Source organism: Callithrix jacchus, chromosome 22, assembly GCF_049354715.1.
Source record: "Callithrix jacchus isolate 240 chromosome 22, calJac240_pri, whole genome shotgun sequence".
Taxonomy (NCBI): domain Eukaryota; kingdom Metazoa; phylum Chordata; class Mammalia; order Primates; family Cebidae; genus Callithrix; species Callithrix jacchus.
Window position 1 is genome coordinate 21163785 of NC_133523.1, and position 23294 is coordinate 21187078.

A 23294-nucleotide genomic window follows, 5' to 3' on the forward strand; every position below is an offset into this window, starting at 1 on the left:
ATAATAGGATTTATGTAAACTGTGGCAATACAATTTTAGAACATTTTGCAATATTAAAATTAACTATAATTGAACTCATTTGTGCTTCCTTATGCAAAAAAGATTAATTTAAAATTATTTAATATCCAAGCCAGGCACACTGGCTCTCGCCTGTAATCCTAGCACTTTGGGAGGCTGAGGTGGGTAGATCATGAGGTCAGGAATTCGAGACCAGCCTGGCCAAGATGGTGAAACCCTATCTCTACTAAAAAATGTAAAAATTAGCCCGGCACACTGGCAGGCACCTGTAATCCCAGATACTTGGGAGGCTAAGGCAAGACAATCACTTGAACCTGGGAGGCAGAGGTTGCAGGGAGCTGAGATCACGTCACTGCACTCTAGCCTGGGTGACAGAGCAAGACTCTGTCTCAAATATAAATAAATATTTAATATCCAAAAAGAAAAATTGAATTGTGCATCTTTACAGTATTTAAGAGAATTCCTTAATATTGTTTGGGACATATTTAATTTCAGTTTGCATTTTCTGCTGTTTAGATCTGTCATTCTGTATTGTAAAAGCTATATACTGTAATTTTTTTTGCCTTAAGTAGATTACCTTATGTATATTTTTAAAAAATATAAGCCGTAATTCTCTAGTCTATTGAAATTAATTCTCACTCTTTTTCCTTTGTGTATAAAACTGTTCATTTTATTACTTCATCTTCTACTAAACATACTGTTTAAAAGAATTGTAAAAGATGTGTTTTACCGTGAGAGGGAAATGAATTTGAATGTTTACGGAAGATCACCTTTGAATAATTGCGGTTTGCTTCTGTTATAGAGCTGTTAACGATCTGTGCTGGAACCAATAGCAGCATATGGCCAGGTTGTATTTCGACTCCAGGAGTTCATTGATGAAGTCATGGGATACAGTTCCGAAAGCATGCTGCCTGGAAGTGGGTCTGTTCCTAAGAAGTCACCTACCAAGCTTTCATGTGAGCCCTGTACAAATACTTCACTGGTTTCAAAGAGGAACTTGCAGACATTGAGAAGTGCATCATCAATAATGGTATTAAATGTTCTTCAGTTTTACTCATACTACACATAACTCATAATTGGAATGCCATTTAGATTTTTCATTGTATAAGATTTGAAAGTTGCTTGGCAAATAAGTGGTTCTCGTGAATACTTCATTTTTAAAATTAAATTTGTATTTTTAACCCATTCATAGCTCTCAAAATCAAAAAACTACAGAGGATTTAGACTGAAAAATCTAAATTACTCTTCTTGCACCAGTTCCCCAGCCAGTCAATTCCCCTCCCCAGAGATGACCAGGTCCTCAGCTTCTTATACATCCTTCCAAAAAGAGTTCAACATACACAAGCAGTGCATATACATACACCCATATGTAACAGTCATTACACTACTCTCTTCAAATATTTCCAATTAAAATTTTGAGGATAATACCATAAAAATATAAAGAGCTTCTTGGTTTTTTATTTGTTTGTTGTTTTTCTGAGACAGAGTCTCACTCTGTTGCCCAGGCTAGAGTGCAGTGGTGCTATCTTAGCTCACTGCAACCTTCGCCTCCTGGGTTCAAGCAATTCTCCTGCCTCAGCCTCCTGAGTAGCTGGGACTACAGGCACATGCCATCATGCCCATCTAAATTTTTGTATTTTTGGTAGAGACAGGGTTTCACCATGTTGACCAGGCTGCTCTTGAATTCCCAGCCTCAGGTGATCTGCCCACCTTAGCTTCCCAAAATGCTGGTATTACAGGCATGAGCTGGAATTATACCACACCTGACATGTAGGGTAGCTTCTTATAAATGGAATTGCCATGTGTGATTTTGCTGAGTTTTGCCACTTTATGGGGAGGTACAAGTAAATAAATGTATACTCTTGTGAGCCATGTAGATGAATACCTGTTTCCTCACACTCTTGCCATCTGTGTGTTGTCAGATGTTTTGGTCCTCACCATTATGGTAGATGTAAAATGGTAACCCATGTAGCTTTTACTCTTAACTTTTATTTTGAAGTGCCACAGAAAATAATACAGAGAGGTCCTGTGTTCCCATTACTTTGCTTCCCCGCCTGGCAAAACCTCACATAATTATAGTACATGATCAAACCTGGGAAACTGGCACTGGCACAGCCCATTAGCCAAGCTGTAGACCTGACACAGTTTACCAGTGTTGCAGAACTTGCTTTGAGCAGGGGTGTGTGTAGTATCGTCTTGTATACTTCCAAGCCATTTTATCACATGTCTAGCTCCACATGGTGACTTCCATGTTGAGGTCCCAGCTGTGCCATCACCTCATAGGAGTTTGTGCAGCCCTCTGTAGGCACAGCCTCCTGCACTAACATTGGCCCATGGGGAGGTGTTTTGGTTTACCTAGTATAATTTAATTTGCATTCTTCTATTATAAGTAAGGTCAAGTGACTTTCTATTTGTTTTAGAACCACTCATCTTTCCTTTTCTGTGAACTGTCAGCTCCTTTATGTATTATTTTTCTGCTGAATTATTTTTTCCTCCATGACTTGCAGGAGTTCTTTTTTTTTTTAACTTTTAAAAAATATTTTAATTGACAAATAAAAATTGTATATACAGCATTTATGATATACATGACATATGTACATTTGTATATACTCATATACACACATTGTGGAATGGCTAAATTATGTTACTTAACATATGCATTACCTCACATACTTTTTTGTGATGAGGACACTTACAGTTTACTCTCTTAGCAATTTTTAAATATATTTCTGTCAGTCTTCTTGGATTTTCTTTCTTTAATCCTATTAAAGCAATAGAAAGCCTCTGTGCGCTGGCTTAATTCTCGGTGTGTGCATGCTGCACCACATCTCTTCTGCATCGCCCTGGACCACTGGTGAGGCAGTTAATCTCTTTGATCCCTGACAGTGGCCTTGATCTTTTACATCTGGGAGTCTTGCTGTTTGAGCAACTCTCTAATTGATTCAGGCCATCTTTCCTTTTTCTGGTGTGAAATATTTTAAAAAGATTATTCAAGAAGCTGTTATAAATCTTAACTGACGTAAGTGTGCTGAGGATGTTAAATCTGTTTGCTTTACTCTTCCTATCAGCGAAGCTAGGACTTCTTTATCAGATAGAGTAATTTCACAATAGAGACAGAAACTTGAAATGCTTCACATAAGATCCGTGGTAGCTAACATAATATTTGCTTAAATTAAAAAATGCATTTGTGTCCTCCAATCTGTATGCACTCTTTTGAGACCTATATACTCATAGAAATATGTTGGTACTTTGATGGCTATACATGGCCATAATAATAACCGTATGAATTTTCTGGAATTTTTCTTTACTTGAAATCATTTATTTTTACATTTTCTTAGAGTTGGAAATCCTTTGTTTAGTAGAGGTCTTTTTTTTTTTTTTTTTTAATTTTTTATTGGATTATAGGTTTTGGGGTACATGAGCAGAGCATGCAAGACAGTTGCGTAGGTACACACATGGCAGTGTGCTTTGCTTTGCTTGTTTTTGTCGGGTTTATCAAAGATTGTATAGTTGTAGATATGTTGTGTTGCCTCTGATGCCTCTGTTCTGTTCCATTGGTCTATATCTCTGTTTTGGTACCAGTACCATGCTGTTTTGATTACTGTAGCCTTGTAGTATAGTTTGAAATCCGGTAGTGTGATGCCCCCCGCTGTGTTCTTTTTGCTTAGAATTGACTTGGCTATGCGGGCTCTCTTTTGGTTCCATATGAAGTTCATGGTGGTTTTTTCCAGTTCTGTGAAGAAAGTCAATGGTAGCTTGATGGGGATAGCGTTGATTCTGTAAATTACTTTGGGCAGTATAGCCATTTTCACGATATTAATTCTTCCTAACCATGAACATGGAATGTTTCTCCATCTGTTTGTGTCCTCTCTGATTTCGTTGAGCAGTGGTTTGTAGTTCTCCTTGAAGAGGTCCCTTACGTTCCTTGTGAGTTGTATTCCAAGGTATTTTATTCTTTTTGTAGCAATTGCGAATGGCAGTTCGCTCTTGATTTGGCTTTCTTTAAGTCTGTTATTGGTGTAGACGAATGCTTGTGATTTTTGCACATTGATTTTATATCCTGAGACTTTGCTGAAGTTGTTTATCAGTTTCAGGAGTTTTTGGGCTGAGGCGATGGGGTCTTCTAGGTATACTATCATGTCGTCTGCAAATAGAGACAATTTGGCTTCCACTTTTCCTATTTGAATACCCTTTATTTCTTTTTCTTGCCTGATTGCTCTGGCTAGAACTTCCAGTACTATATTGAATAGGAGTGGTGAGAGAGGGCATCCTTGTCTAGTACCAGATTTCAAAGGGAATGCTTCCAGTTTTTTCCCATTCAGTATGATATTGGCTGTTGGTTTGTCATAAATAGCTTTTATTACTTTGAGATACGTTCCATCGATACCGAGTTTATTGAGGGTTTTTAGCATAAAGGGCTGTTGAATTTTGTCAAATGCCTTCTCTGCGTCAATTGAGATAATCATGTGGTTTTTGTTTTTGGTTCTGTTTATGTGGTGAATTACGTTTATAGACTTGCGTATGTTGAACCAGCCTTGCATCCCCGGGATGAATCCTACTTGATCATGATGAATAAGTTTTTTGATTTGCTGTTGCAATCGGCTTGCCAATATTTTATTGAAGATTTTTGCATCTATGTTCATCATGGACATTGGACTGAAGTTTTCTTTTCTCGTTGGGTCTCTGCCGGGTTTTGGTATCAGGATGATGTTGGTCTCATAAAATGATTTGGGAAGGATTCCCTCTTTTTGGATTGTTTGAAATAGTTTTAGAAGGAATGGTACCAGCTCCTCCTTGTGTGTCTGGTAGAATTCGGCTGTGAACCCATCTGGACCTGGGCTTTTTTTTGTGAGGTAGGCTCTTCATTGCTGCCTCAACTTCAGACCTTGTTATTGGTCTATTCATAGTTTCAGCTTCCTCCTGGTTTAGGCTTGGGAGGACACAGGAGTCCAGGAATTTATCCATTTCTTCCAGGTTTACTAGTTTATGTGCATAGAGTTGTTTGTAATATTCTCTGATGATGGTTTGAATTTCTGTGGAATCTGTGGTGATTTCCCCTTTATCATTTTTTATTGCATCTATTTGGTTGTTCTCTCTTTTCTTTTTAATCAATCTGGCTAGTGGTCTGTCTATTTTGTTGGTCTTTTCAAAAAACCAGCTCTTGGATTTATTGATTTTTTGAAGGGTTTTTCGTGTCTCAATCTCCTTCAGCTCAGCTCTGATCTTAGTAATTTCTTGTCTCCTGCTGGGTTTTGAGTTTTTTTGATCTTGCTCCTCTAGCTCTTTCAATTTTGACGATAGGGTGTCAATTTTGGATCTCTCCATTCTCCTCATATGGGCACTTATTGCTATATACTTTCCTCTAGAGACTGCTTTAAATGTGTCCCAGAGGTTCTGGCACGTTGTGTCTTCATTCTCGTTGGTTTCGAAGAACTTCTTTATTTCTGCCTTCATTTCGTTGTTTACCCAGTCAACATTCAAGAGCCAGTTGTTCAGTTTCCATGAAGCTGTGCGGTTCTGGGTCGGTTTCTGAATTCTGAGTTCTAACTTGATTGCACTATGGTCTGAGAGGCTGTTTGTTATGATTTCAGTTGTTTTGCATTTGTTGACCAGTGCTTTACTTCCAATTATGTGGTCAATTTTAGAGTAGGTGTGATGTGGTGCTGAGAAGAATGTGTATTCTGTGGATTTGGGGTGGAGAGTTCTGTAAATGTCCACCAGGTTTGCTTGCTCCAGGTCTGAGTTCAAGCCCTGGGTATCCTTGTTGATTTTCTGTCTGGTTGATCTGTCTAGTATTGACAGTGGAGTGTTAAAGTCTCCCACTATTATTGTGTGGGAGTCTAAGTCCTTCTGTAAGTCATTAAGAACTTGCCTTATGTATCTGGGTGCTCCTGTGTTGGGTCCATATATGTTTAGGATCGTTAGCTCTTCTTGTTGTATCGATCCTTTTACCATTATGTAATGGCCTTCTTTGTCTCTTTTGATCTTTGTTGCTTTAAAGTCTATTTTATCAGAGATGAGAATTGCAACTCCTGCTTTTTTTTGCTTTCCATTAGCTTGGTAAATCTTCCTCCATCCCTTTATTTTGAGCCTTTGTGTATCCTTGCATGTGAGATGGGTTTCCTGGATACAGCACACTGATGGGTTTTGGATTTTTATCCAATTTGCCAGTCTGTGTCTTTTGATTGGTGCATTTAGTCCATTTACATTTAGGGTTAATATTGTTATGTGTGAATTTGATACTGCCATTTTTATTCTAAGTGGCTGTTTTGCCTGTTAGTTGTTGTAGATTCTTCATTATGTTGAAGCTCTTTAGCATTCCGTGTGATTTTGGAATGGCTGGTACTGATTGATCCTTTCTATGTGTAGTGCCTCTTTTAGGAGCTCTTGTAAAGCAGGCCTGGTGGTGACAAAATCTCTGAGTACTTGCTTGTTCGCAAAGGATTTTATTTTTCCTTCACTTCTGAAGCTCAGTTTGGCTGGATATGAAATTCTGGGTTGAAAGTTCTTTTCTTTAAGAATGTTGAATATTGGCCCCCACTCTCTTCTGGCTTGTAGTGTTTCTCCCGAGAGATCTGCTGTGAGTCTGATGGGCTTCCCTTTGTGGGTGACCCGACCTTTCTCTCTGGCTGCCCTTAGTATTCTCTCCTTTATTTCAACCCTGTTGAATCTGACGATTATGTGCCTTGGGGTTGCTCTTCTTGTGGAATATGTTTGTGGTGTTCTCTATATTTCCTGCAATTGAGTGTTGGCTTGTCTTGCTAGGTGGGGGAAATTTTCCTGGATGATGTCCTGAAGAGTATTTTCCAGCTGGGATTCATTCTCTTCGTCCCCTTCTGGTACACCTATCAAACGTAGGTTAGGTCTTTTCACATAGTCCCACATTTCTTGGAGACTTTGTTCATTCCTTTTTGTGCTTTTTTCTCTGATCTTGGTGTCTCGTTTTATTTCATTGAGTTGGTCTTCGACTTCAGATATTCTTTCTTCTGCTTGGTCAATTCGGCTATTGAAACTTGCGTTTGCTTCGCGAAATTCTCGTATTGTGTTTTTCAGCTCCTTTAATTCATTCATATTCCTCTCTAAGGTATCCATTCTTGTTATCATTTCCTCGAATCTTTTTTCAAATCTTTTTTCAAGGTTCTTAGTTTCTTTGCATTGATTTAATACATGATCTTTTAGCTCACAAAAGTTTCTCAATATCCATCTTCTGAAGTCTAATTCCGTCATTTCGTCATAGTCATTCTCCGTCCAGCTTTGTTCCCTTGCTGGTGAGGAGTCTTGGTGGTCCTTTCTAGGAGGCGATGTGTTCTGGTTTCGGGTGTTTTCCTCCTTTTTGCGCTGGTTTCTTCCCATCTTTGTGGATTTGTCCGCTGGTCGTCTGCGTAGTTGCTGACTTTTCGTTTGGGTCTCTGAGTGGACACCCAGAATGTTGATGATGAAGTATTTCTGTTGCTTGGTTTTCCTTCTACCAGTCTAGCCCCTTCTCTGTACGACTGTTGAGGTCCGCTCCAGACCCTGCTTGTCTAGGGTGCACCTCTAGTAGCCGTGGCACAGCGAGGGATGCTACCAGTTTCTTTTTCTGCTCTCTTTGTCCCAGGATGATGCCTGCCTAATGACAGTCTTTTGGATATAGAGGGGTCAGGGAGCTGCTTGAGGAGACAGTTTGTACTTTATAGGGGTTTAATTGCTGAGCTGTGCACTCTGTTGTTCATTCAGGGCTGTTAGGCTGCTATGTTTGATTCTGCTGCAACACAGCTCATTAAACAACCCTTTTTTTCTTCTCAAATGCTCTGTGTTGAGGGGTTTGGGCTTTATTTTTGGATGTCCGATCAGGTGTCCTGCCCAGCTCGAAGGCAGACTAGCCACTGTTTGGCTGCCGATGCTCCGCCCTGCTGTTGTGTGATTCGCGCTGTTCCTGCCGGCTCTGCTGTGGTCTCCGCCACGCCCTGCGGCGGAGTCTCTTCGTTGTAGCGTGTTGCCTCAGCAACGGCAGGCTGCGTCAGCAGTGGGCGTGTATCTCAGTAGGGACGGGTTGCCTCGGCAACGGCTGGCTGCGTCAGCAGTGGGCGTGTATCTCAGTTGGGGCGGGTTGCCTCGGCAACGGCTGGCTGCCTCAGCAGTGGGCGTGTATATCAGTTGGGGCAGGTTGCCTCCGTAGTGGTGGACGTCCCTCCCCCACAGAGCATCTCGGTTCGTCTGCCTGGGATAGTTTGAAATCGCGGTTTTGTTCGTCCCACTGGGTATCCCAAACGATCTGTCCCTGCACACCCCTGGGCTGGGCTACTGTGCAAGTCTCGTTCAGTCTCAAGTCCAGCCCTCTCAAGTCTCAGGTTGCCGGTTCAACAAGGCACCCGGACAAGCGCGCCCTGTGGGGATTGCTGGGTAGGGCCGGCCGCCGCCGCCCCGGCTGCCGGCTTCGCCAGGCAGACCTACTGCCTGGCGTTCCGTGTCTTTTTATACTTGGGAGTTTCCCCGTTCTGTGGGCAACAAAGATCAGTCTGGAAATGCAGCACTGACTCACCGTTTGCGAATTCAACGCGGGCTCCAATCCTGGGTTGTTCTCACAGCGCCATCTTGAGTCCCCCCTCCGCAGGAGTTCTTTCTTAGGGAATTTAGGTCATTGTGATGTGAGATCAAAATCCACCATCCTTCATTTTGCCCTGCCTGCCCGTAAACCTGATGATTTGCCAGCATTTATGTCACATTTTAGATGCATGTATTTTTACTTGCTCTTGAGCTTGATTTGTTGATATTTGCAGATGCTACAATAACTCTTGGGATAGTGGTGGACAAGTTGTCACCTTGATTGGCTCAGCTCAAGGTTCACACAGAGTGTTCAGTATCAGAGTAGCAGAAGTTCCACCTGATACTCAAAACGTCTGGGCCTCTCACCTGCTCAACACCCTGTCCAAGGCCATCCTCGAATATGACAGTGTTGGAGAGGCTTCTGAGCAAACCGTATGTGAGACTTCTGTCTAAAGTGTGTGACTCCGTTCTGCCCAGCAGAGGGGCAGGAGACAGCTGGTCATGGTTCTGTGTTAAATGATACTCGAATGGTGACTTGTCAGACAGTTCAGAGTTTTCAAATTAGGTTCTAAATTTGAGGCTGTAGGAAACTAGCTTTTCAGCTCTAATTGCCAAGATCCTCAGAAGGATGAGGCAAGGGCAAAGCAACATGTGAGAAATACTTAGCTCATGTACATAGACATTTACAATAATGCTTTCTGACATAAAAGCTAAGTCTATTACATGAAATACCTGAAGTAGTCATATTCACAGAAACAAAGTGGAATGGTGGTTACCAAGGACTGGGGAATAGGGAGCTGTTATTTAATGGGTACAGATTTCAGTTTTATGACATGAAAAAGTTGTGGAGATTCGTCACAACGATGTGAATGTACTTAAAACCTCTGAACTTAAAAATGGCAAGGGCGGGACACAGTGGCTCATGCCTATAATCCCAACACTTTGGGAGGCCAAGGGAGGACTGCTTAAGCCCAGGAGTTTGAGACTTGCCTGGCCAATATAGTGAGACCCTGTCTTTAAACAAATAAGTTAAATTAAAATTTGAAAAAGAAACAGATAGGTAAGATGATAAATTTTATGTTATATATTTTATATTGTAGTTAAAAAATACAAATCCAGGCCAGGCATAGTGGTTCACGCCTGTAGTCCCAGCTACTTAGGAGTCTGAGGTGAGAGGATCACTTGAGCACAGGAATTTGAGACCAGCCTAGGCAGTATACTAAGGCCCTCTCTCTATAAAAAATTTTAAAAGTAGCCAGGTGTGCTGATGCCAGGAATTTGAGACCAGCCTGGCCAACATGGTGAAACCCCATCTCTACTAAATATACAAAAATTAGCTGAGTATGGTGGTGAACACCTACAGTCCCAGCTACTCAGGAGGCTGAGACAGGAGAATCATTTGAACCTAGGAGGTTGCAGTGAGCTGAGATCATGCCACTACACTCCAGCATGGGTGATAGAGCGACACTCTGTCTCAAAAAAAAACAAGTAGCGAGCTGTGGAGTAGTAGCCATGCCTGTGAGCCCAGGTACTCGTGAGGCTGCTGCAGGAATATTGCTTGAGTGTGGAAGGTCGAGGCTCCAGTGAGCCATGTTTGCAACAGTGCACTTCAGCTTGGGTGACAGAGCAAGACCCTGTCTCAAACAATATATAGATTTAACAAAATCTATTTAGAGGCTGTGATTTATAATGCTACAGTTTTATTTGGGTATGTTTATTAGGTGTATTTTCTAGTTTGTTGGTATAACTTTTTTTCTCACCAATTTAATATTGCATTTCAATATAAAAGAGATAGATTTTCTCTCAGCACTGCCATTTTTTATCCTCTGAGAGCTACTGGAATTAAGTAATTTCCTCACTCTTAATAGACACCTTGCTAGTAGTACAATTTAAATAGGGAAACCTTGCTCACCTGCCAGGGTTGTCTCAGGTCACACCTGCCTCTGTGTCATTTTCACTCTCAAGTTTCCCAGTCTGGACTGCAAACAATGTGATCCTTCCATACTTTGTGAGTTTTTCATAAGGATTTTATAGTATATGTTTTTGGATTTTTAAATTTCAAGGCATTTCGGAAATGTTTAAACCTCCTTTTGTTCTAGTGGCCAGGGAGCCCTGAGAGCTGACCATGCATATTCTCTGCCTCAGGTCTCCCTCCTGTTCTCTCCCTGGGTGGAAACGGTGTGGCCTTACCTGCAGACAGTGGATGAGTGGGTCGTGCATGGACACCTGCGGGACAACGCCAGGGAGTTCATCATCCAGAGGTGAGCTGCAGCAGAGCACAAGGTCGCTGGGGGCTGTTGTCACCAGTTTGCTCCCCATGAAAATCAAATCTTTCATTAGTTTCAAACAGTACGAAGAAAGTACAGTCCACATCACAGAACTCGTTGTCATCATAGGCTAGTTCTATTTCATTTATATGGAAGACGTCAGTAATACCAGCTGATTATTAATATCTTTGTCCAGGTTTTGTCAGTTCACAACTTCTAAGCAAATCATATTTTTGGATGATAGTGTATTTATATGGCTATCATTTCCCATAAAATGAGTTTAGGTGATATCAGATGGTTTCCACTATTTCCAGTATAAAATATCAGTAAAGAGATACAGAAATACTACAGAGTATGCCTCTAATACATTTATTTCTCAGAATTAGCTACTCACTTCTTTTACCTTACTATAATTTTTTTACTGTTCTCTGAAATGAATGAATTCAACCAGTACCTTAGTATAATATTTAATAAAGCAATTAAGAAAAATCTTAATCCATTTATGACAATTTCCCTTCTGTTATTTGATTTTTCTGAACAGAATCATATAAACTATAATGTAGAGCTATTTGTACTCTTTAAACCCAATTTTAAATGATGTGGTGTATTTAGATGTGTGGTTTCTATTGATAGCTATCCATTGAATGCATCAGGAAGGGTAACTTTAAGTCCTTACTGTTCTGGAAGCATAGCAATATGTATGTGATGCTCATATAAGTGAACTGACCTCCCTTCAATGTAGTCTCTTTTTCTGTCACTGTGTCCTGATTCATCAGTCTCACATGAGAATTTTTGTGAAAAATGGGACTCTGTTCTTGTAGGGTGATGATTGACCATCATTTTATTGTTAAAAGTAGTCCAGTTAAGAATTTTGTTAGGGAAAATGGTAGGGAAGTCTGCAAATTAGTTTCCCAGGAGATGGTAAATGGGAAAAACTTTTATTCTACTTCTAAAGAGGACCAAATTAGTCATATTTTAAATAATTCCAATTCAGGAAACTGTTTCTACTTAATTAAATTTTACTATACTGTTGAAAGTATCCATTCCCTTTTCTCTCTAAACTGAGATCAGATTGAAACTGCCCTATTTGCCTAAAGATTGTTTCAATTTAGTAATAATTAATATTGTTATGTTTTATAATATACAGTGTGTCAGAAAAGACAGAAAGTGAAGAGAAAATAAGTGATAATGTGAGTACAAGTTCCAGCAGTGGCCAGGGACCCTCCAGCAGGCAGCAGGTGTCCTTCCTCAAACCCGTCCTGAAGCAGCTCATAATGGCTGGCAAGTCCATGCAGCTGCTGAAGAACGTGCAGTGTGTAGAGAGCACCGCCTGCCAGGCTGCAGCCAGAGGTACCTGTTCCGTGTTCTGTCTTCCTCAGTCTTGGGACACCTGACCCTACTCCCTCTTGTCATCCTGATACCTGAATATTTTGTAGTTTGCAAGTCATCACACCCTCTTATTTCAGTGATGATTATCAATTATGATAGAATTAATAATCATGCTGCTCTTGATTTTTAAAAAGATTGTCTTATTGAAAACTTTTACTGCTGTGTTTAAAAAGGCAGTGACAATAAATTCCACATTAATTTTCCTTACTTCAGATTCCTTAAGACTGGAACTTTAAAAAATAATTCCTAGACATTTGTTTTCTTTTATTGTTTTTATAAACTGACATAATAATTGTACATATTCGTGGAGTACATAGTGGTTTTTGATACAGTTATAGTGATCAGATCAGGATAATTAGCATTTCCATCACCTCAAACATTTACTACTTCTTTATGTTGGGAACATTCAGTATCCTCCTCTTAGCTATGTGCAACTGTATATTATTAACTGTAGGCATCCCATAGTGATGCAGAACACTAGAACTTATTCCTTCCAGCTAATCGTTTGTATCCTTTAACAAATATCTTCCTCCCTTCCCCCTGCAAAATCTAGCATCTAGTATCCTGTTCTACTTTTTACTAACATGAGATAAACATTTTTTAATCTACCACATATGAGTGAAAACATGTAGTGTTTAACTTCCTGTTCTTGACTTATTTCACTTTACATAATGTTCACCATTTCCATCAGTGTTGCTGCCAATGACAGGATTCATTCTTTTTTATCTCTGAGTTTGTGTGTGTGTATACCGCAATTTCTTTACCCATTCATCTGTTGTTGGACACCTAGGTTGATTCCATATCTTGGCTATGTGAATAGTGCTGCAGTAAACATGGGGGTGCAGATGTCTCTTTGATACCCTGATTCCTTTCCTTTGGGTAAATGCCCACCAGTGGGGTTGCTATATCCCATAGTAGTTCTATTTGTAGTTTTTTGAGGAACCTTCAAACTGTTCTTTATAGTTTCTGCACTAGTTTATATTTTCATCAACATTGTGTCAGAGTTCCCTTTTCTCCACATCCTCACCAGTGTTTGTTATATTTTTGTCTTTGTGATAAATAGCCATCATGACTGGGCTGAAATGATACCCTTATTGTGGTTTGACTTGCATTTTCCCTAGTAATTAGTGATGCTGAGTATTTTTTCATCTATTTATTGGCCATTTGTATGACTCTTTGGAGAAATGTCTGTTCGGATCATTTGCTTTTTTTTTTTTTTTGAGACAGTATTTCACACCCATCACCCAGGTTGGAGTGCAGTGGTGTGATCTTGGCTTTCTGCAAGCTCTGGCTCCCGGCTCAAGTGATTCTCCTGCCTCAGCCTCCTGAGTAGCTGGGATTACAGATACCCACCACCATGCCCAGCTAATTTTCTGTGATTTTAGTAGAGATGGGGTTTCACCGTGTTAGCCAGGCTGATCTGAACTCCTGACCTCAAGTGATCTGCCCATCTTGGCCTCCCAAAGTGCTTGGATTACAAGCATGAGCCACTGAGAGGGGTGTCGGGACGGTGCCCGCTCTGCCGTGAAGTCCACTCGGAGCGTCTGCGGATGGAGCCGAGCACTGCGCGGACCCCCTGGGGACTGAGGCTTAGAGCGTTTGTTTTCTCGCGGCGGAGGGCACCATGGCCATGCCAGGAGCGATGGCGTTTCCTGGAGTCATCGGGTGGACTCTGGGATGAGGCATGGCCGGAGCCGTGGGGTTGCCCATGCGGGTGTGCATTGCTGTGCCTGACAGCTTGGTGGCTGTGACAGAGCCCTGGCCAGGCCGGGACCTGTGGGGCCCCACGTGTCCTGCCCTTTGCCTGCACTAGCCAGTGCTATCCATGTGAAGTCCAGATCCACAGGCATGGAGCCTGGAAGAATGAGTCATGTCGTGGGTGGGCACGGGCCGTGGCAGGTGTGCACTTGTAGGGTCCCTGCAACCGAAGCGCCCTGGAGTCCTGCGTTAAGTGTCTGTGTGCCACGCTCAGACAAAATGTATCCCCTAAGTTTGTGTGTGTGTTTAAATTTACTTTAAAATTTACATATAGTAAGATTTACATTTTGGTGTGCAGTTAGTTCAATGAGCTTTAACAGATGCGTGGACTGCAGTGAATACCACCGCAGTCAGGATACTCAGGAAGGCAGCCTCTCTCCTCCTCCCTGCTCCTGCAGCCACCTGTCTGTTCCTTAGTCCTGCTCCTTTGCCTTTTCCAGAAAGTCATGTGTGGGCTTGGAGTCTGGCTTGCTTCACTTAGCATAAGGAGTTGGAGATTCAGCCATGCTCTGGTTTGTCCCTGAAGCATAAAATACAAAGGTTTTAAAAGTGTGGCTCTCGGGTACAGCCTGAGAGAGAGACTAAAATGATAAAATGATAAAATTTTTCTCAGTTTATGAAAATTACGAAAAATTATGAAATTATAGTTCATTAAAAACATTAAATAGTATGGAACCAACGTGTATGCTGAAAGTGAAATTCCCTTGGTACTTTTAAGTAGTATACAGTCTTTGCTGTGCATACATAGTTTTTTTTAACATAATGAGAGCATATTGCATATGTTATCATCATACATTTTTCACTTAATGATGTTTTGTTAAACATCTTAGCAATCTTTACATGTTCATATACACAGTGTATACACACAGATTTCCCTTAGTCTTTTAAGTGGCTGTATAGTGTTTTGTTTTGTTTTGTTTTTGAGGCAGAGTCTTGTTGTGGCCCAGACAATAGCACAGTGGTGCAAACTTGGCCCACTACGACCTGTGCCTCCTGGTTCAAGCGATTGTCTCATGTCACCCTCCGAGGTAGCTGAGATTACAGGCATGTGCCACCACACCTGGCTAGTTTTTGTATTTTTAGTATAGACAGAGTTTCACTATGTTGCCCAGGCTGGACTTGAACTGCTGACCTCAAGTGATCCTCCCACCTCAGCCTTCCAAAGTGCTGGGATTACAGGTACGAGCCACTGTGCCCAGTCACATGACTATAGTATTCTCTAGTGTGGATGTTCCATAATTTTATCAGTCTCCTGTTAATTGATGTTATAGTTATTTACTGTTTTACACCAGTAAAATCAGTGCTTGTGTGTATATCTTTGTGCACATACTCATATTTATCATGCTAAAGGTGATGTTGGGTTGAAATAATAGCTAATATTTCATGAGTACTTCTCATGCTTCAAGCATCGTTCTAAGCTAGGGTTACCTGTCAAGGTCCAGGTAGTAACTGCTGACAGCCGTGCAGGCCGTATCGTCTCTGGGCTGTAGTACCCATACAGTGTGGACAATATGTAGGGCAATGAGTCTGGCTGTGTCCCATTGAAACCTCTGCATAGAAAGAGGCAGTGGTCTGTAGTTTCTTGACCACCGTTCTAAGTCGTAGACATCCTAATTATTCTCATAGTCCTCCAAGGGAGGTGCAGTTACTATCCCCACTTTGTGGATGAGGAAACTGACACAGTGAAAGGAGGAGTCCAAGGTGACATGTTGATCAATGGTTGAGCCAGGCCTTGACCGATCCATCCGACTTGCATGCTTCAAGTTTAAAGATGAGAAAGAAGCTGCCAAATGTCTTTTCCTAAATGTTAGACCCGGTGGCTTGACCCTCAGGCACCTGCTGAATCAGTAGCCTCTGGTTCTTTGAAAGCCATGTGCTTGCTAGGTACCACTCTGGGCAGCTTTTGGATGCTGGATAGGCCAGCACCCTCTCAGCACCTCCCATTGTGTGCCCGTCTATATTCCTGCTTTAGATAAATGTTTCCACATTTATCAATCTGCCTGCCAGATGGGTGGTCCCAGGCACTGGCTGAGCAGACTTCTCTCAGCCAGTGCCTGGGACCACCCATCTGGCAGGCAGGAGGAAAGACAGACTTTTCCAGCAGGGAAGATCAAGTTGGGTGCTGGCAAGGCTAACTTCCTTTGATGTCTGCTCCGGCAGTAATCACCAATCAACGTGCCCAGGTCGGCACGTCGCTTGGCCTACCATGGCCCATTTTCCTTCAGTAATGTGGAGCAGGCCTGGTGCGGTGGCTCATGCCTGTAATCCTCGCACTTTCGGAGTCCAAGGCATGGTGAATCATTGACGCCAGGAGTTCAAGGCCAGCCTGGCCAACATAGTGAAACCTTGTCTCTACTATAACTACAAAATTAGTTGGGTGTGGTGGTGCATGCCTGTAATCCCAGCTAGTTAAGAGGCTGAGGCAGGAGAATCACTTGAACCTGGGAGGTGAGCTCACACCACCGCACTCCAGCCTGGGCAACACAGCGAGAGTCTATCTCAAAAAAAAAAAAATTGTGAAGACCAAATGAGATAATGTATAGAAAAAATACTGCAAGCCAGCTCAGTGGCTCACACCTGTAATCCCAGCATTTTGGGAGGCCGAGATGGGTGGATCATGAGGTCAGGAGTTCCAAAACCAGCCTGGCCAAGATGCTGAAACCCCGTCTCTAATAAAAATAAAAAATTAGCCAGGCTTGTAGCATGCGCCTGTAATCCCAGGTACTCAGGAGGCTGAGGCAGGAGAATTGCTTGAAACCGTGTGGCAGAGGTTGCAGTGAGCTGAGATCATACCACTGTACTCCATCCTGGAGAACAGAGCAACACTCTGTCTCAGAAAAAAATACTGCATAAGCGACACTGTTTATGCTGTTTTCTAAAGGTTTTATCTTTGTAAAACATATTTTGTAGTGTGAAATTTTAACTAACGTGTCCAAGCTATTTTCATTGTTCTCCCTATTAAAATTTAGCCAACTTTTTGGTTATTCCTAGGCATCTTTTGTTGGTGGCAGCAGTAGTGAAATAGCTTTCTTGAATTTTTATTACAAAGGAATGTTAAATTTCATGTTTTTCAGCATCTACTGGAATGATTATATTTTTTTTCTTAATTTACTGAATGTGATGTAGCACATTTATATATTTGTGTTTATTGAGTAGTCTTCATATTCCTCAGACGAATCCCACTTTATCATGGCAGATGATCCTTTTGTCAAATGCAGGTTTCATGTATTTTGTCGAGGACTTTTTATATCTGTGTTCATCACGGATATTTGCCTGTGTTTTTCTTTTTTGTGTTGTGTTTTGGTCTGGATTTTGTACCAGGTATGCTGGCCTCATAGAACAAGTTTGGAAGTATTCCTTCCTCTTTATTTCTGGGCAGATATTTTGAGTAAAATTGGTACTAGCTCGTTTAAAAATGTTTCATTGAATTCAGCAGTAAAACTGTGATTCTTGTGTTTTTCTTTGACAGGAGACTTTTTATTACTACTTTAATTTCATTACCCATAATTGGTCTTCTCAGGTTTCTTATCTTTTTATCATTCTATCCACACCAGCCCAGGGATGCAGGGGAGGCCCCAGTGAGTGGCCACACTAGCTGCTGCCATTCTCTCTGGCTGCTGACACATCTGGTTCATCCCCAGGTGTTCTAACGGGGGCAGAGTGTAGCCTGCACTGGCCTGGAAATGCACAAACACAGGGCCCCTGAATAAGCCCAGAGCTGGGGCTGTAGCTAGAACTTCAGGGAAAGAGAGGTTCCTGACCTCTCACTTCCTGGTCCTGAGGTTTCAGGAGTGTGGCCAGAGTGGGCTCACTCAATGTTGTGTAATGACAGGACAGAGAAGGCAGCAGCCTTTGACATTTCACATGAAAATGTGGCATGAGAAGAACCACTATTCAGCCCAGTCTTGGCCAGAAAGTCATTGCTGTTGATGAAAGAGCCAGTGTCTGAGTGCCTGTAGCTATGTATGTATGAACTATATACATATATATATATGTAATATTTGTTGGTTTACAGTGTCTAAATATTTACCATCTAATGCGTCAGAAGAAATGTTTGCCTTTCCCAGTGCTGATTATGGCTGTGCATGACCCTATAAAAATTTAACCACTTTTGATAACAGTAAACAATAATATTAGCTGCCATTTCTGAGGCTCAGAAAATTTAAGTAACTTGCCTAAGATCACACAGCTAGTAAGTGGCAGAGCAGGATCTTACAGTGACAGTTTGGAGGGAAGAGGAGAATAAGTGATGGACTTTATTTTAGCCATGCAGATGCAGGTGGCCCCCTGGACTTAAGCTTCTCCAGGGCCGGGCTTAACTCCAGAACTGCCAGGCAGCTCTGTGACTCCATCTCCCCTCATGAGCTTTCTCTGGGATGGCTGCCAAAGCTACTTTTTAATTGCAATCCACGTGAGAACACTGTGGCCAGAAACTTCTGTCTTCCTGGCATTTTCCTTCCTGTGGGGCCTCCCAACCCAGCAGTTCCTCTGTAACATGGCTAACTCCCCTCTTGTTCTCTCCTAGACTTTACCTTGTGGGTTCAGAGGGGAGACTGCTGTTGCTAAGGCCTGCTGAGCGTCATTTCTGGTGTGGCAGAGTTGACAAGCCTCCTGCTTCTTGACCACTCCTGACTCGTTACTGCAGAGCAGACACACCTCACTTCTTGGATATCACTGAAGAAAGTGTGGTAAGTAAATTTTTCAGGAATGAAAGCTTACTGCTCAGAACACTCAACTTTAGAAACCTGGAACTATTTTGCCCATTAACCTTTTGTATTTTTGAGGTGGAGTCTTGCTCTTGTTGCCCAGGCTGGAGTCCAGTGGCACAATCTTGGCTCACTGCAATCTCTGCCTCCCGGGTTCAAGCAGTTCTCTAGTGCTAGCCTCCTGAGTAGCTGGGATTACAGGTGCCAGCCACCACACTCAGCTATATTTTATGTTTTCAGTAAAGATAGAGTTTCACCGTGTTGGTCTGGCTGCTCTTGAATTCCTGACTGACCTCAGGTGATCCTCCTGCCTCACCCTCCCAAAGTGCTGGGTCTGTGCTATGGTCCAAGACAGGGCCCAGCCAAGTCTAGAGTGATGGCCAGGGTAGGGTGAAACCTAGGAAAGGGCCAAGGCAGGGTGGTACCAAGATGAAGGCAAGGACAGGGAATGGCCTGGGTAGGGACAGAACAAGGGCAAGGATAGTGCAGGTTCACAGCACGGCCAGGATCCAGGGACCGGGTCAGAGCCATAGCATCACCAGCAACTGGACCATGGCTAGGACAGTGACAGCCAGTCAGGACTAGAGCACTGCAAGACCAGGGTAATGCCAGGCATTTCAGGGTCAGACAGGATCATGACCAAGTAAGAACCAGGGTAAGGCCTCAAGCGGGGCAGGTCCAGGACCAGGATTTAGGTTAGTGCCAGGGTGGGACCATCAGAGGGGCAAGGCCAAGGAAGAGCCTGAGTAGGGTAAGAATCAGGACCAGGACCAGGGTTGGGGGCAGAACCAGAACTGTGACAAGGTAGGGTCATGGCAGGGCATGGCCAGAGGTGGTTCATAGAGAAGGCAGAGCCAATTCTAAGGTAGGGCCAGTGCTGAGGCAGGGTCAGTGAATATCAAGGTTGGGACCACGGCCAGGGTACAGTCAAGGCAGGGTAGGTCAGGGTATTGGTACGACTGGGTTGTTGCAGTGTCATTTAAGTGCCAAGACAGGGCAGAACAGGGAAAGACGATGGTAGGGCCAGAGCAGGGACAAGCCAAGGCTGGGCCAGGTCAATTCAGGGCCAGGATACCTCCAAGTCCAGTTTAGGTCTGGGGCTCTTGCAGAACAAAGTGTAGGACCAGGGCCAGGTCTGGGGCTAGAGCCAGGTGAGTGCAGGGCCTAGTCAAAACTAGGTTAAGGGTCAAGGTAGGGCCAGGTCAGGGTCTAAGTCAGAGTAGGCCAAGGGCAGGGTGAAGACACAGCCAGGGCACAGCAGGGAAGGGTGGTTCAAGACAAGGGCTATACCAGGACAGAACAGGACCAGGGCCATCGCAGAGTCAGGGCAGGTCTTGGCACGGCCAGGGACTAGGGAAGGGTCAGGGTCAGTCCTGAATAAGAACAGGGTTACAGTCAGAGAAATGGCAGGGACGGGGCAGGGCCATGGTAGTGCATGTCCAGAGCGAGGCCATACAGAGGGTAGAGAAAAAGCCAAGGTAGGGTTAGGACAGGTCCAGGGAGGGACCAGGGCCAGGACACACCCAGGGTAGGATAGGCCAGGACCGTGACACTACTGGGCCATGGCAGGGCCAGGTCAGTCCTGGGAGAGAGCAGAACAGGCAAGGCCATGGTGGAGACAGGGCAGGGAAGGGTAAAGGCAAGGATGGGACAAATCAGGCCCATGACGTCCAAGTACAGGTCACAGAACAGGACCAGGACCATGACCACTGGCAAGTCTGGGGTCATGTCAGGACCAAGGTCAGGACAAAAGACAGGGTCATAGTGAAGCTGTGGTCAGCCCAGGCCCAGGGAAGGAGTAGGATAGGCTAGGGCCAGTGTAGTATAGGGACAAGGAAAGGGCAGGGCAGATAGAGGTCAGGGCAAGACCAGGACCACGGGAGAGCAGGGACAGGGAAGGCCAAGGGAAAGGGCAAGGCCAGAGAAGGGCCGGAGAAAAAGCAAGCCAGGGAGGGTCCAAAGCAAGAATGGGCAGTTCAGAACTTGAGCCAGAGAAGGCCAAAGACAGGGTCAGGACAGAGCAAGAGCAGGACAGAGAGTGTCATAGCAAGCCAGGGTAGGGACAGGACAAGGTTAGGGATAAAACTGGACTAAAATAGCACAGGACCAAGGCAGGGCTAGTGCCAGGGCAGAACCAGAGAATGGCAGGACCAGGGTAGGGTCAATTCAATGGTATGGCCAGGGTCAGCACCATGCTATGGGCAGGGAAGGTAAATGCATATTCAAGGAGGAGCCGGGGTCAAAGCAGGTTTAGGGTGGGTCCAGTGGCAAGACACAGCAATTCCAGGGCGAGTAGTTTGCCAGGGCTAGTTTAGGGCCAGATCAAGGTTGAGTCAGGGACAGGGCCAGAGAAGTGCATGGCCAGTCAGGGTCCAGGGCAAGGGCAGAGTCAGGGCAGAACCATGACAAGGAGAAAGCAAAGGTAGGGCCAGGGTAGGGTAGGGGTAGGGTAGAGTAGGACTAAGGTAGCACAGAACCTGGCCAAAAGCAGGGCAGGGCCATAGCAGAGGAAGGACTAGGATGAGGGCTAGGGAAAACACTGGGCCAGGGTATGGTGTGGCCAGTACAGGGCCAGGATAAAGGATGACAGGAGGATGGCTGGAGGAATGGGTAGGATCAGGCCAAGTGAGGGCCATGACAGAACAAGGGCCAGGTCAGGACCCTCGTATTGGCAGAGCAGGCAAGGAACATTGCAGTGCCCATTCAGGAACGTGCCAGGGCAGGACCAGAACTGGGGCAAGGCAAGAGCCACGGCAGGAAGAGGGCTAGGTCATGGCCAGAAAAAAATCAGGGGCAGGGTAACAGCCAGGGACATGACACGACTAAGATGAGGGCCACAACTGAGCAGAAACAGGGCAGGACCAGAGCCAGACAGGGCTTGGGACAGGATAGGTTTAGGACCAGCACAAGGCAGGGCAGCGATAGGGTAGTGCAGAGCAAAGGCAGTAAGGGCCAGTATAGATCAAGGATACAGCCAGAGGATGGCAGACTAGGGTCACAGCAGGCCATGCCAAGGACATGGACAACCAGGGCCTAGAAAAAGGCAGGGCCATAAAAGGGCCAGGACAAGGGCAAGGCTACTGAAGGGCCAAGGAGAAGGCAGGGTTACGGAGGAGCCAAGGCAGGAACAGGGCCATGTGAGGACCAGTTAGGGCCAGGGCAAGACAAAGGGAAGGGAGTGCCACAGCAGGCCAGAGTAGGGCCAGGGCAAGGTCAAAGCTAATGCAGGACTAGGATCACACAGGGGTAAGGCAGGGCCAGTGAAGGGCAAAGCCACGGCATTGCCAGGGCAGAACAAAGGTATGATCATATTCATGGCTTGAACAGGGCCGGGTTAGTGCCATGCTATAACGAAGGCAGGTCTAGGGACAAGGCAGACATACGGTGGATCCAGTGACAAGGCATGGCTGCATCAAGGAGAGGTCCAGTCCAAGTTCAGCTCCAGGGAAAGTCCAGAGCAAGGAGAGAGCCAGGGCAGAACCAGGAAAAGACAAAGGCAGGTCCAGGGCAGGGTGTGGTAAGGGTAGGAACAGAGAAAAGCAGGACTAAGGTAGTGCAGGGTGTGGCAAAACGTGGGGGAGGACTAGTAGTAGGGCTAGGGAAAACACTGGGCTCAGGCCATGGCAGGGACCGTTCAGCTCTGTGACAAGCAGTGCCAGGCCAGGATAGCACAGGACAAAGGCAGGGCTGATCCAACCAAGGGACAAGGTCAAGGCAAAGAAAGAGCAGCACCAGGGTCATGGCAGGACCAGCAACAGGGCTAGGGCCAGGAAAGTTACAGCGCCAGGTTGGAGGCTCAGGCCACAATAGCACAAAAGAGTAGGGTCCGGCAAATAAGAGCCAGGACAGGGTCAGGGTCCATGATAGGGCCAGGGCCGTTACAAGGACATGATCAGGTCTAGGAAAAGGCTGAGGGAGGGCTATGACAGGGCCAGTGTCATGGCATTACCAGGAGCAGGAGCAGGGGTCAGGCCTGGTTCAGGGGTATGGTGAGGTCCAAGGTCGGGCAGGGCAAAGAGGCAAGACTGGGACCAGAGAGAAATTAGGGACAGGGCAGGACGAGGATGGCACAGGGTCAGGGCTGTGCCAGCAATCAACATAGGGCCAGGGGCCAGGCCAGGGCCCAGGCTGGGACAGGAATTGGGCCAGAGCAAGGGCAGGGCCACCGAGAAGGCAGAACTAGGGAGAGCAAGGACAGGACTAGGGCATTCCAGAACCAAGATAATGCAAACGTAGGTACAGGTCAGACCACGACCAGGTAGTGACAGGGGAGGAACAGAGCATGGCCAAAAGTAGGGCAGGGCCATAGCAGGTGCAGGACTAGGAACAGGGCTAGGAAAATCAGTGGACCATGTTATGGTGGCACCAGGACATTGGATGACAGGGTAGGACCATGTCACGGACAGGGTAGTTCCAGCATCTGCCTGGGAAAGCTCCAGGGCAAGTCCAGGGAGAAGGCATGGCTGAGGTTGTACCAAGGCAGAGACCTCCAGTACAGAGTCAATGCAGGGTAAAGCCAAGGCCAGAGCATCAAAGGGCACCAAAGAGCAAGGGAAGGTCCACGGCAGGTTTAGGGGCATGGGCAGGGAAGGTCAGGGTCAGGGTCTGGATCAAGGGTGGTCTAGGGCCA

The 23294-nt window shown here is 44.7% G+C and overlaps 1 pseudogene across 1 annotated transcript in view; it reads left to right on the forward strand.

Moving 5' to 3' along the window:
* Positions 1-829: 829 nt before the first annotated feature.
* The window catches only part of LOC103791213 (gamma-tubulin complex component 5-like), a 40119-nt pseudogene continuing 17654 nt past the window's right edge, over positions 830-23294 (forward strand). The window contains exons 1-5 of the transcript XR_013531350.1: positions 830-1048; positions 8778-8976; positions 10690-10805; positions 11959-12161; positions 18484-18646. The product of XR_013531350.1 is annotated as a gamma-tubulin complex component 5-like (transcript). The remainder of the gene's footprint in view (positions 1049-8777; positions 8977-10689; positions 10806-11958; positions 12162-18483; positions 18647-23294) is intronic.